Genomic DNA, 14,961 nt, shown 5'->3' with positions numbered 1-14,961 from the left:
CACGCCAAAATAAGTTTAGGAAGCCCACTAAGAATTGTAATAAAAGCATTTAAAACAAATACCATACACAGTTGAGGAAACGTTGGTTTAAGTACCTGATATGAAGTGGTCGCTGCATAAGCGAAAACCTTTACTCTCGGGATCCCACAGTTTCATTTTAGCCCGGTCACTAGCGCGTTTTATTACAATGATCCAACGTTTGCGGCGCTCCGGATCTTGGGGAATCCTGTAGATGGCTCATTCCTTATGTCGTCCGCGTCTGTTCTGCATCCTGGGGCACAACAGGAATCTACCATATTTCCCGTTTGATTGAGTTTTCTGACAATAACAAATAGTCCAGCTGCCGGCTTCTGCCTGCCAAAATGGCGCCGTTTCGATTTGAACTGTTGCATGCCGGGAGAAGTGACGTCAACTCCCGGAGCTCTATAGGGCATGTTGTGATCTGTGGGGGAAACCGGAGTACCCGGAGGAAACCCACGCATGCACGGGAAGAACACGCAACTCCATGCAGAAAGGCCGCAGCAGAGTTTTGAACCTGCAACCTTCGTGCAACAGTGCTAACAACTGCGCCACCATGCAGCCCATGGGTTTACATCCAATACGACATGACGTTGTATTGGATGAAAACTCTCCTCTGCTGTCTCCTTTACGATCCGGACCCCATCTACTGGTCCCTCACACAGTCAGATCATTCAGATTGTGACCAAAGGAACAAGACCCAGAAGCAAGCTGCTGCTCTGACTACCTCCGTAGGATGGTCCGACTCAGCCCCAGAGATATGGAGGGGCGGGGAGTAGAGCTGCTGCTCCTCCTCATAGAAAGATGAGGTGTTTCATCATCCTCTCATCGCCTCTCTCTGGGCTTCCAGGCATGACCCAGAGCTCCACAGGAACTAAACTTCCTTTTTTATTGAATGTTGACCTACATAAAACCATCATCTGCTGGTTTAGAGAGAACAAACTCAGAACATACTTCTATTTCTCCAGAGATAGAAAAGTGCATTCAGAGAACATTCTACAAACAGTGTGTAGAATGAAAAAGGCTCAGAGTAACCCGACATTCCATCGGATGTGGAAGCAGCACGTAACTTAGGTGCGTTTTACCCACAAACCCCTTCCCACTGGGAGCGTTTCAGAAAGCGTTCCACACAGCTGGTGCCTCTAAAGGTGGTTTTCCAGGGCTCGGCCCGACCACTGTTCCCAAGGGCACAGTTCGGTATTTCCCTCTACTTTCTCCCCTATTTTTAGTCCCTGCTTCCTTGAGATACCTGGGAAGGCTGAGTCGGGCCAGCATCGTGATTCTGGCAGCTGATTGGCTAGGGGGTGGAGTCACTGGTGGCTCTGGAGATTTGGCTTTCTGTTTCACTGTCTGCAGCCATTTCCTGGTTCAGAGTCTGACAAAAAGCCGTAAAACTGAGCAAAAGGTCCAGCAACACCACCATTCTTCAGCTGAGTTGTGTTTCTGTGGGGCATACAGGTTACCTTACACTGTATGCTAATCCCTTCATGCTACATGCAGCAAAACTACCCTCAGATGGGCCGACTCAAACCAGGTTGTACAGAGCTGTTTTCGGCTGAAAACAAGCTCAAGTCACAAAAAGACCAGAGAATTGCAACACCACACACGATTTCAGCAGATCATGGCGGCATGCATCTTAAAAGGTATGTGGCTTATTTTCTGTCTGTTTATCTGTAATGAGTTTCACAGGGGATGATATGTTTTACCTGAGGTTTTAAGCTGCGTTCGTGTTTGACTTCCTGTCTGACCCGAACTGACCTGATGAGCTTGACGTGTCCCTACGCTTCTGGGGTGTGTCCAAACTGCAGTGCCTTTGCACCCAGTGGAAATGCACCCATCCACTACAACAGCGGCTGACTGCGTTTTGCTGATGTTGCTCACGTGTCCACTGGAAAGACTCAGTAAGACATAAGACAAGAAGAAAGATGGAGATAAGAATTTGTTCTTAATCTGTGTTTTGCCTGGTTAATTAAAGATTTATAAATAAATAAAGGAGATGTTTCTACCATTGGAAGCTTGGTAGCACGAGCGTGTGTCCGCGTCACCAGGCTGGTTGAAGGGGCCATTTTCAGGAACTAATGAAGTACCTTAGCTACTTGGAAAGGCCCGGTAGAGTAGCTACGCAGAACTTTTGATTAACTCTCTCTGGCTGGTTGTAACGCGGTAGGAAATGATTTCAGCAGACGTCATCCAAAAAACTGGCATTAGTAAAATTGGAAGAGTTGCTTGTAAAGTGGAATAGAAGGAATAAAAGATAAGCAGCATTCCCGCTGCTTTAAAGCTGCCATTTCTGAGTGATAACGTTGTTGTCTCACAGAGCAAAACAGCCCTTTTTCTGGTCACTGAACGTTGTATGTGATGTCACATCCCTCCCAGTCCTCCAAACGGATTAAATTACAGCATACTTACAGAATAAAACCTTTAATGTCGCTGTGGATGATTTCTGGCATGAATCAGCTGACGTCTAAGCTAAGTCCTGAAAGGGCTGAATCTACAGCTGGGAGGGCAGGCCCGTCGTATCTCCTGGAGACTTTTCCACCTCTCAGAAATTTCCCAGAACTCCTATAGTGGAAACACGGCTAATAGCTAACTGAGGCCATGGTTATGTAGCATAGGCAATGAGGATGCATGCCTTACACCAGCAAAGAGCTAGCATGTTCTGCTTATTAACAAAGTGCAGCTCCCAATCGTCTTAATTTTACACAAGAATCTGAAAAAAACAACAACTTTGAAACGTTTGAATCAGAGTCATTTAGTGTTTGAATCCCAAAAGCCCGTCCTCCGTGATGGAAACCACAGCATGGGCTTAGAGAGCAGCAAGGCTGGTTTCAGACTGCTGCAGTGGAAAATGGCTCTGATCGAGGTTTTCCTTAAGCACAATGAGGACGGGCAGTGTCTGTGATTTGATGTGAAGTGCACAGAGAGGCTGGCTGGCTCTCTGTAAGTGGCAATTCAAACACACGCCTACGTTCGCTTTAGCTGACACGCGGACAGGACGGCTGGTTGGCTGCTTTAAATCCCACTAAAACCAGCTGAAATGAAGCCCTGCCGGTGATTGACTCATTATGGCAACATGTGAACGTGGAGCAGATTTAAATATAAATCTGACAAGAAACAGCAAAGTCCCTCTATGAATAAATCATGTGTGTTAATGTAAGGCACAGAAAAGGCATGTAAACATCGGTGCGATGCAGCCAGATGGAGCTGGGTCCAGGTGACCTGGCAGCGACGTGTTTTTCATTACAGTGGTTTGTAGATGTCTCTGAGATGTGGTTACTTGTAATCACACCACTTTGTCTAATGGTTTTTGTGTGGCTTTGTGGTCATTTTTTCCCAATTGTGCTTATTTTGCAACTCTTTGAGGGGATGTCGTGTTCCTTTGTGTTTGAATAGAAGACATATTACCTCTCATCAAACGAGCTGTTTCAGTTCAGAGAAGCTTTTCGGTCGTCCAGACCCAAGACAGGAAATTCAGCTTTCTTTTATTAATGTGTTTAAAACTAGCATGACCTGAATGACTGAGGCCTGGACACCTCTTTGGTCGTTTCTGCTTCTCTTTGCATATTTTCCTTTTGAGTTTCCATAGCAACCCAAACTCCTGCACAGAGCATGTAACAGTTGTGTTTAACCACAGCACACAGCTTTGGTTTTCCATCAGCCACTGTAGCTACTAACAGCCACAACTTGAAAGGAAAGCAATGCTTTTCTTGTTATTTGATACTGTTGACTATTCAGTCTCGATTGATCGACTTGTAGAAATTGACTTTTCTAACCAGGCTGTAGGATGGTTCAAAAATTACTTATCAAACAGGACCCAAGTTGTACAGCTAGATGGTGCTGTTTCTGAGGAACTTCAGCTATATAAGGGAGTCCCACAGGGATCAATTCTTGGTCCATTACTTTTCACTCTTTACATAAATAACATTGGTCTAAGTATTCATAATGCTAAATTACATCTTTATGCAGATGATACAGTTATTTATTGTTCTGCCCAAATTCTACAAAGGCATTTCAGGATCTTCAATCAGCATTTGATCAAGTGCAAGAACAATTGTGCTATTTGCGGCTTGTACTAAATGCTGATAAAACTAAACTTGTGCTTTTCTCCCAGTCAAAAAGAAAAACAGAAAATAGGTCAATTTCTACTGGTCTGGGTCATCAGATTGAACTAGTTTCTAGTTTTAATTATCTGGGTTACTTAATTGATGATAAATTATCTTTTAAGCTCCATACCCAGTATTTAACAAAAAAGTTGAGATTTTTATTAGGATTTTATTACAAAAATAAATCTTGCTTTTCTTTTACGGTAAAAAAGAGTTTAGTAGAATCAACATTTATGTCTGTAATAGACTATGGAGACATCTTGTACATGAATGCCCCCTGTGCACTGTTGAGGATGTTGGACAGTGTGTATCATAGTGTCTTGCACTTTATAACAAACTGTCGGCACGCTAATTTCCCTCTGGGATTAATAAAGTATATTTGATTTGATTTGATTGATTACCCATCATTGTTTGTTATATTAAAAAGTGAATTGGTCTTCAATGCGGGTACGTGGAATCCAGATTATCAGTGTGTTCATGTTTTAATTGAGTTTATGTGAAAATGTATTTAAATGTGAATGTATTAATGTTGTAACTTGTGCTGCTGCCGCCCTGTCTGTCTGGGCCAGGTCTCCCTTGCAAAAGAGATCTTGTATCTCAATGGGACCAACCTGGTGAAATAAAGATAAAAAAATAATAATATTTTTATTATTTTTATTTAGGATTTTAATCTGTTTAAGCATTTTATTTGTAACTAGTCTATTTTTTATGATTTGATTAAGGAGTAAGAACTATGGAGGCCAGCTCTCACAACTTAAAGGGCTTACAGAAGGTCATAATGGCATCAGTTTCATGTAATGAGACACTGAGGATAGTTTTGGAGTTCCTCAGGCTTTGCTGTTCGCACCACTACGTTTGCTTCCTCTGGGTCAGTTTATCAGTCACAAGACATGTTTTGAATGTTATGCTGATGATGCTCAGTTGTATTTTTTAACCTGATATATCCAATCAGTAAAATGAATTTGTGTTTACATCTGTTTCTTGTTCTATCATGTTTTCTTGTTTAATCAGGAGCAGCAGCAAGCTGCAGTCATACTCATGCAGGTCACAGCTGTGACCCACAGCATGCAAGCTCTCCCCAGTCTCCTACGGCGCCAGATGTTCAGTAGCCATAGCCTCCGCATTTCACGGTTCATGTTGTTGACCAAGTTGTTGGCCACGTCTTTTGCCTCCTTGTCCTTTTGGACTTTATGCCTTTAGCTCACGGTTTCCATAGCAACCCTTGACTCTGCCCAAGTTAAAGAGCAAGTCACCCCCAAATCACTTTTTTTTTTGCTGATAAACTTTATAAACAAGTGTCTAATCATGTTACAGACACGTGTAGTCAATAATTTTGCACTTCAGTGCATTTGGTTAAAATTCAAATATTCTGCCTAAAACTGTCAGTGTTGCGCCGTCGTCAGGGAAAAATTCTGCACTGTATTTGAATTTAAATCTGCCACCGCTATTGGCTAAGAGGTATGCTATGATGTCTTCTGGTACATTATGATGTCATAATGCCATTGTGAGCCTATGTGTGTGTGTATTTGTTAGCAGCTCCGCCCTCTCGGTCTGCCGAGCAACAGCATTTGTTGCATTTTTCAAACATGAAGTGGGAGTGAAGTAAGTTTCTTGTAGGGGGTGACTTGCTCTTTAAGGTTTGTAAGCCCTGAAGTTTTCACACTCCCTGTTTTTTACATTTATTCCTGCTTCTTCGGGTTTGGATTAGGAACTGGATTTGGATCTACATGGTATTTTGCTAGATTCACTGTGGTTTTTCAGTTTTTGTAATAAACCCCTTGAATTAGCCATTTGTGTCTGGTGAACTCTTCAGGTCCAGTTAAAAATCTCTGACCCATTAGAACTTCACATAAAACTGGACTTAAGTTTCTTTAATGAAACTCAGACCAGACAGAGGTGGTGGTTATTTGGACCTGAGCCTCTTAGGAACAGACTGTAGTCACTGACTTCCTTATCCTTTTTCCTTTAACCCTAATATAAAGCACATTACGTGGACGGCCTTATTACGTAATGTTGCTAAAACAAGAAACATCCCAACTCAAAGTGGTGGAGATAAACTGAATCAGGCGGGGTACACCCTGGACAGAGAGCCAATTCATCACAGGGCCCAGACATAGTTGTAAAACTAAATAAAAATAATATAATTAATGAGTTAAGAAATAATCAGAATAAAAAATACACGTTTCTGCTGCTCACCATTTTAAAAAAGTTTTTATCTCCGTAGTTTTTGACAGGTGACTTAAACTTAAAAAAAATACGTTTTAAAATAAATTTTGAAATAACATTTTAAATAACAAATGTATTCTTCTGAAATACTTGTGTTTGTAAAGTTTGAGTGAAATGATCTGTATACGTACTGTTTTTACAGGCCACAGGCTAAACTCTCCCAGAGTTACCACAAGGATCAATTTGGTATGTCACACCAAAAAATTCTTTGGCCCCATCTGGCCACCCCATCAACATTTTCTGGAGGTGCCCCTGTATATTATGGGTATTAGGGTTTAGTGGGTGTGAACATAGCTTGATTTAAGCAGCATGGCTGTAAATGTTTGAGCGCTGTATAATGTGGAGCTGAGATCAGACAGAGTCTACTCTGAGACAAACAGTAAAAATCCAGAAGAGTGCGATGTTACTGACATTTTTGTTTCTGTCACACGTCAGGCTGAAACCTGTGACTGAACTCTCGGTTTCCTTCTGCCTCCTGTCATTATCTTGCTCCTCACATCTTCAGTGAGGACGATGAGATCAGTGGCTGTGTGTGAAGGAAACTGGGATGCAGTTAAGGGAATTGGGATGTGCTGGGTGCTGTCGAGTTCAGGGCTCGGTGGGGGGGTCAGACCATCTGCTGCTTCTTCTGCCTGAATTTCGTTTTTTTATGACTCTGGTTGTGTTGTTGCTGCAGAACAAACTAATGAAACCAGTGACTGATAAATACTAACATCTTAAGTGTTATAACCTTAGGAACCACAGGGGGTGTGAACTCAGTCTCCATCATGAGACACTCTAACTCATTAGGTGTGGGAGAACGTGTGCTCACTGCTGAATGCAGCGTTGACTTTAATCATGACCAATTACAGCAGCACAGTCTGACAAGACCCCCCCCCCCACACACACACACACACACACACACATAAATCATGAAGAAAAGCAAAGAAAAATATCAGCTTTGAATGTTTGCCTCAAATTGAATCCTGAAATAAGTCGTCGGAGAATTATTACTCTCCATGAGACACAGCTGATTATCCCACTGAGCTCAAATGGAAATATTCCTGAATGAGAACAAAGAGATTTCATGGCAGCTCCATCACAACCACACACACACACACACACACACACACACACACACACACACACACACAAACATGCACGAAGGCAGCGGTCCCATAGGACATCCACAGAAACTCCCTCCAATAAAGAGGATTATAGATTTTGCCCTGTGCACCCAAGTGTTTCCAATGAAATAACGGCCTCCTCCTGCATAACTCATTACAATTTAAACCATCCCCCCTTTCAGCTGAATATCACCGAACAGCTCAACACACATTACAGCCTATGCATGAAAAAATGTGTGTTTGAGACAATTAGAGAGGAAGATAAGAGAAAGTGTGAGTGAAAATGTGTTTTTATCCTCCGACGCCCTGCAGGCTCAGTAAGTGGTAAAAAATTTCACATTTACTCACACTGACACACACACACACACACACACACACACACACACACACACACACACACACACACACACTACATGCTTGTTAACCATGTGTGAAGCTACAGATAGATATGCAAGTGGAAGAACTATCCTCTGATAATAAGCTATGTGCTAAAGATACAGGTTAGAATAGATGATGACGTCATAGTTTAGAGGTTAAACTCATTATTGACCAAGTCAAATACAGACTGAGCAGAATGTAAATGAAAATGTGTTTTGAGCATAAAGTCTACGAAGCGAGGCTGCATCAAACCAAAGCTAACTGCCTCCTGTCAGCACCCTAGACCAGACCGTCACATTGAGTAACCATGACAGCCATATCCATTTGATGCCTTGGGAAGAAACAGAGGAAAATTGCTGTTTGTTTTTATTTATTAAATAAATCAAGAAAGTCTGTTTTAAACAGTCAGAGTTCTTAAAGAGCAAGTCACCCTCCTACCAGAGTTTTACTCCACCCACACTTGCTGGTTGAAAAATTCACCACACTGATGGAGAATCAGAAAGACAGAGAAGCAGCAGCACATTTCATAGTTGGGAGGAATTGTCTCCTTCGCCAGAGGAAAGGGAGGAAGTATTTATTTTTGAAGGGACAAGCGGTACTGAGCCGTATCGTTACATATCGGCTTCTGAGTGGCCGAGCCAGCTGGTGGTGTAGGCACTGCTATCACGTAAGATGGTACCACCTACACCACTGGATGCCACTTAGCCAATTGACCCTTTGCATTTGACGTCACACCGCTCATGGGACCACCCCTTTATCCATGATGGATGGTGGAAAGACCATTTACACACAGAAAATCCTGGGAAACTAGTCCAAAAAAGCCAGTTTGTAGCATTTAATCACTTTAATTGAGTTGATTTGGCAGTGAAATGGTAACAGTTTGCTGTGCGGTTGGCTGCACACAGACAAGGGTGTAAACTCAACTTGTCTTTTTTTTTATTAACTTTGATGGAGACCAAAGATGGAGATGAGCCGTCACGGTAACGGAGCAGCAATCAACGTATTTACAGATTTGCATTGAACACATTTTACTGGATAAAATCAGCGTTGGTACATTTCATGAGGAAGACGGGGACTGACTGTGACGGAGCTGAAATGATAAATGGGATGTGTTTATTTTATTTAGTATTGATGATCCTACATTTCACCATGGAGGGTGTGCGGTACCGTCCATTGTAGTAAAATGCGAGATGATTATTTATTATTTAGCATGATGAACGTCACTGTCATAAGATATCGTGTGAGAGTAGCAACTGTACCCGGTGACAGTGGGGAACCTGGATTAGTTTTAGTTTCATTAATTAGCTCCAGAGTAAAGTGAAACGCTGTTTATGTTAATGTTATAAATCCAGCGGGGGGAACTCTGGCAAAGTCGACTACTTGTTTACATCTGTGAACAGCAGCTAGCCCCACCTAGGTGTGCTAACTCTTCCCACAAGGTAACTGGGCTTCAACCAGTAGAAACCAGGCTAAACTGGCAAAAAACAGCCTCGGTCACCGCTTTTCCTCTCCCTTCAATGCTGCGGTTTGTCATTATTGCCGTCCTCCGTGGTGGATCCACGTGATCAGGTGGCGTATGCAAGGGGTCAGTAATAGTGCGTTCGATTTGTCCTCGGAACTCGGAAATCCCCACCTCCGAGTAGGAAAAATCAAATGAAACGCCCCCCCACATCGGATCTCCCAGTCGGAAACTCGGAAAATTTTCACAACCCCGACTTCGAGATCCAAAATGGCAGCTCTCCGTATCAACAACAGTAGTTTTGATTGAAATGCGTTTATTTTACAAGACACACTTATAAGAGTGCGTCTAAATCAGTGTTATATGTAGCACCTGCAACTCCAAGCTGAACAATCTAAAAGTGTTGTTTTAGATCGTCTTTGTCTCTCTTCGAATATTTTTTGAAGATGAGCTTTATGTGTGTTTATGAGTCGTCTGTGTTCGTTTTCGAGGGCGTTGCCATATTGGAATCCCGACTTCTCCGTCTCCAGCAACCAGAACGCTGTTAACTCGGGTGTGACGTCATTCCTAGTTCCAAGTTTCGACTTCCGAGGAAAATCGAACGCACCGTGACAATGGCTGATTCAAATGTAGAGCAGACTTTTAACCTGAAGAGGGCGCGACACCTGCAGTTTTAGGTAGAAGATTTATATTTCAAATGCGATAAACTTAAATACCAAAATAAAGACTGCACATGTGTACAGCACTATTAGACACTCGTCTACACAACTCATCATCACAATAAAGCTGATTTGGGGGCGATGGCATTCTCTCACCAGCTAAACTCAAGCTAGAAATTTTTACATTTAAACTTAAAGCAAATTGATCTTAAAAACAAAAACCTTCAACACCTTGAGGAGGTGCTAAAGTTTCTAACTTCATGTCTCCTACAAACATAACGCATGCCTGTTATTTAATTGTACTTAATCAAATAAACCTCTTACAATGACTTTTTAGATATTCTGTTTGCACCTCTGATGAAAAGGCAGACTTTGTCATGATGCATTATGTGTTTTATCTGGGGTCAGTCGTAAGTGTTGACTGCCAGAGTTTTATTTTGAAAGGATTACAAAGTGGAAGCCAAGGCGACAGGTGAGCAGCACATTTAGTGGGGGAACAAACTGACTACACGACAGTTTACAGGTTCTGAGGTTCAGACTCTGGGCTGTCAAAGAATCACTTCCAGTAAAAATATCTCTCTGACCACGCCTCGAACATTTCCTGCTCAAGTAAAGAGAGCCAAGTGGTCCAGGGAGATTTTCCAGCCAGTGGCTAAAGGACCTGAAAGGCATTCGGTCTGATGTTAGGACCTGTTAAAATACAGGTGTAACGGAATGAAATAACTGTTTCCCCCTCTCCTCTGACACAGGACTAGTCTGCATGAGATATGGCCTCAAGGTCTCATGCATTTGCTTCTAACCTGCTTCTTTTCAGCTCAACAGAACAATGAAGAATGGACTCTTTTATTTTAATTAATCAAAGAACTCTATTTAATAAGCTAATCACGCAAAGTGTTAGTCTATAATAAGATGTGACCAATCTGTGAAATCAAAATATTAATTACTTTATTATAATCCTATAGAATATAATGAGTAATATGACTTTAAATTTTTCCACTAGGACTGATCTCACGTAGCGTTAAGAGACGACACATTACTTTCACTGATCCAATCAGAGTCTGCCAGATCTGATGGAGGCGTGGTTTTGGTGGTGTTTGGTAAATCTGTCATCTTTTCATTCGACCATAAACCAAAACATCTGAAGTATAAAACTATGCCCACGTCATTTTCAACGCCAGTTCAAAGCGTTCTAGAGAAGTTGTCGGAGTGGCCAATCCGTAACTTTCCTCTTCAACCAAAAGAACCAACGACAAGCTGGATAAAATCTGTTGCTGTTGCAACTGCTGCACCGGTTCCTTTCAGAATAAAAGCTGAACCATCACGACCCAGGTTTGGGTCTTGTTAGATGCCAACAAAACTGTCGTGACCCGGGAGTATCTCAAAGACTGGTCTGGTCGGCAACCGCTGCTTTTCCTACCGGATTTGGTTCCAGAAAAGGTCAAGCTGGACCTCGGCGTTCCTGATCTAGACGGGGACTTTCGCTAAGGGTTCGTAGACCAACAGAATGGCATCGAATGTGTTTATGAATCTCCTAATCAAAGCTTAATGCGAAGACATCACCTTCAGTTCCCATCAGAACTAATCGTTTCTTCGGATTTGCTGGTTCTGAACAACATTCCACACTACACCATTCTCCGTCTCATTCACTTTAGTTACACCATACATTTAGTGTTAAAGTTAGTCTAGTTTAATTTGTCTTTAATAAATCGTTAAACTTTTAAACTTGACTCTCTTCTGTTGTCTCTGAGAGAATACGAAGCTGTTATCTAATCCCTGCATTAAACAGTTCCAATCTTCTGGTTAAAATAACCCAACAGATCCATAAGGTTGATTTCATATTTCCTATGGAATCCTACGCCTTATGGCTTATTAAATAACATGTAATTTAAATCATTACACAGGTTTCTTTAATCTAGTTAGCAAAAACCTCCCTGGAGATGAATTGAAAAGACCCAGATGTGGGACAACAAGGGACGAGAAATCCAGAGGTGGATTAATAAAGACAAAGCAGGAAATAATGAAACAAATAAGTCTCTAACAGGAAGAGTGTGTGAAGGTGACGAAGGTAAAAACAAATTACTAAAATAACTAACCAGCAATATCCTTCAAACGGCTAAAATACTCACCCTAAACAGTCAGATGCATTCTGGCAAAGCTGTTTTCATCCTGACTTCCTCCGTTTCTCTCAGCTCAGAAACATCCCAGAGCTTCTACACACTCAAATATTTTAGTGTTTAACCTGCGAGTGTGTGTTGAGTTCCAGTGGTTCGTCAATGCAGCTCCACTTAGTGAGGTGTTACACACACACACACACACACACACACACACACACACACACACACACACACACACACACACACACACGAGCTGCAGAAATGTGATTCTGTTGCTTGGCAACATTGAAACTCAAAGATTTGTAAGATGAAGTGAAGGTGAGTAAAACCCCCTGCCATCTTTCTCTCCCTTCACTTCCTCCTGACTCCGCTGAGCTGAATCATCCTTCATATCCTCACCGTCTCCGAGCTTCTGTCTGAAAAAGACGAGATAGAAATTACCTCACAGATCTGGAGGCTTCTCAGCTGCCTGGAGAATTTTACATTTTATTTATTTACTTATTTATCTGTGCTTTTTCTGTGAAATAAAGAGGACTTGTGGTCTGTCTGAGTGCCTCTTAGCCATGCCCTACATACCACAGACAACAGGACAGAGACCAGATCCCTTTAACCTCCATGTTTTCCCCTGCAGCAACTTTCCTCCTCACTTCTAAAGGCTGAGAGATGAACTCTGACGTCTGACCAGTTCAGCCGTGACATTCTGAGCTGCACACGAGGACAACCCAGATGGAAACGGGTTTAGGATGCAGAACCGGGTTTAGGGATGTTGAATGTGTTTCATCCATCCATTTCAAACTGTTTTCTCCTCATAGGGTCACAACTAGGGATGGGTGCCTTTGACATTTGAATCGATCCGGTACTAATTCCCGGTACCTAGGAATCGATACTGGTACTTAACGGTACCAATTTTAGATACTTTTGAGTGTTTAATATTTTAATTCTTTTTTATAATTAAATATATATTTTTCTCAATTTATAACCATATTTGATAAATATCATGATAAATAACATACAACTGTTTGTATTTTAACATCGTCCTTGTAGTTTTATAAGCTGATAATTAAACTGAAGCAAACATCTTTACTGTGAACTAAATTTACTGTGTATCTTCATTCCTTTTGCCGTCCTTTTTCTTTTAATTTTTCCTACTGGGAAGCTAGAATTTCCGAGGAGAAAGCGAACGCACCATTAGCTGATAACAATGGTGGCAATGGAAGCTAACATATCAAGCTAACGTTATCTTAAACAGTTTATTTAGCTGCTGGAGCAGATTAAAACAATGATGCCTCACACTTATATCGTTGTCGCTGGTTTCATCTTCACCCAATCACCCGTCGCATTAAGTAAAGTGAAGCCAAACTTTAGAGTGTGTTCATGTTCTTCTAGTCGGAAATTCGGAGTTCCGAGGAGAAAGCGAACGCACCATTAGCGGAACGGAAGCTAACATATCAAGCTAACGTTATCTTAAACATTTTATTTACCTACCGGAGCAGATTAAGATGAGGATGTCTCACTTAGATCGTTGTCGCTGGTTTCATCATCACCCAGTTACCCATCACATTTAGTGAAGTGGACCCAAGCTTTAGCGTGCGTTCTTTCTACCATGCTGCTCTGTTTACAACTCACTCGCAGCGACCGACGACATAACGCTCTTGCGCATGCGCAGCTGTCTAGGCAAGTTCTCGTTATGAAGGACGGGTACCGAAACGAGGCACCGTTTCAAATGACGTGAATCGGTGCTCAGACGGTACTATGGAATTCGGTCGGTACCTTAAAAAGTACCGAATTCAGTACCCATCGCTAGTCACAGCAGGTGTTCAACTTCAGCAGCCACCAGGTGAGAGGTACCAGTCCACTACAATGACACACGTAGACAACATTTTACAGTCTCCAGTCACCCTAACACGACGGTCAGCCCGCATGTGCACGGGGAGAACATGCTAACGCCACACACAGGCAGGATTCGAACCGACAACCTTCTCGCTGCAAGACACAGTGCTACTAGCAGCGCCACCATGCAGCAGACAATTTGCTCATTTCATGCTAAAATCCAACTTTAAACCAGGGGTGTCCAGACTTTTCAAAGCTATCTCTAAACTCGTAAAAATAAACGTCGTTGAGGACCGCAAACATGATCAGTTATAGGTAGAAATTAACGTAAACTTTTTTTATTTGTACCGCTCAAAAAGGGCATAGACAGAAATGATAAAAAGTGTCTAAGTCCACAGCCTGGTGGACAGACGAAAGTCCACAATAAACATGCAGTCAGGGGCCACACAAAAGCATCCTGAGGGCCACAAATGGCCCCTGAGCTGCACTTTGGACACATCTGCTTTAGACTCTTTCTGCACATGCACAAAGGAAAAATCTGTTTTTCCATGAAAAAACGTTAACCAATAAACTTCCCATCTGCAGCAGAGCCAGGGAGAGGCTAGCAGCTAACCTGAACCTGACAGGTTAGCTCAGGAAGCACAGCCTGCTGCTGCTGCTGAGGTGGCATCTCTTCTGCTGCATGCAGGTCTCTCCAGAGCTGCAGAACATTCACACTGGAGTCTGATCGTGCTGGCACTGAAATCATAATGTGGACAACCAAGCAGAAACACTAAATCTGAGGGTTCAAACCTGCAGAAGGAAGGTAGACTCTACCAGACTTCTAGCTTGAGAGTTTCCTGCAGTGCAGCTGTGTGCTCCACAGGACACACCGCACATGGTTTGACTGGTTTCTGTTCCAACAGGAAGAACCCCCCCCCCCCCCACACACACACACACTCACATTCTCCACCAAGCCTCTAATTTTCCACCTCTGAGTCGTCATCAGCTGCAGGCACACCTGTGATCAGAGGTTGAAGCACACCGCCTGGAGACATCTCCACAACACACACACACACACACACACAC

The 14,961-nt window shown here is 42.5% G+C and overlaps 1 protein-coding gene across 1 annotated transcript in view; it reads right to left on the bottom strand.

Annotated features, from left to right (window-relative positions):
- The window catches only part of enox1 (ecto-NOX disulfide-thiol exchanger 1), a 104,028-nt gene that overhangs the window by 77,589 nt on the left and 11,478 nt on the right, over positions 1-14,961 (bottom strand). The gene's annotated exons all lie outside the window — the stretch shown is intronic.

This window comes from Nothobranchius furzeri, chromosome 14 (assembly GCF_043380555.1).
Source record: "Nothobranchius furzeri strain GRZ-AD chromosome 14, NfurGRZ-RIMD1, whole genome shotgun sequence".
Classification (NCBI taxonomy): domain Eukaryota; kingdom Metazoa; phylum Chordata; class Actinopteri; order Cyprinodontiformes; family Nothobranchiidae; genus Nothobranchius; species Nothobranchius furzeri.
Note: the sequence above shows the minus strand (reverse complement) of the source record. Positions and strands in the feature narration are given on the sequence as shown.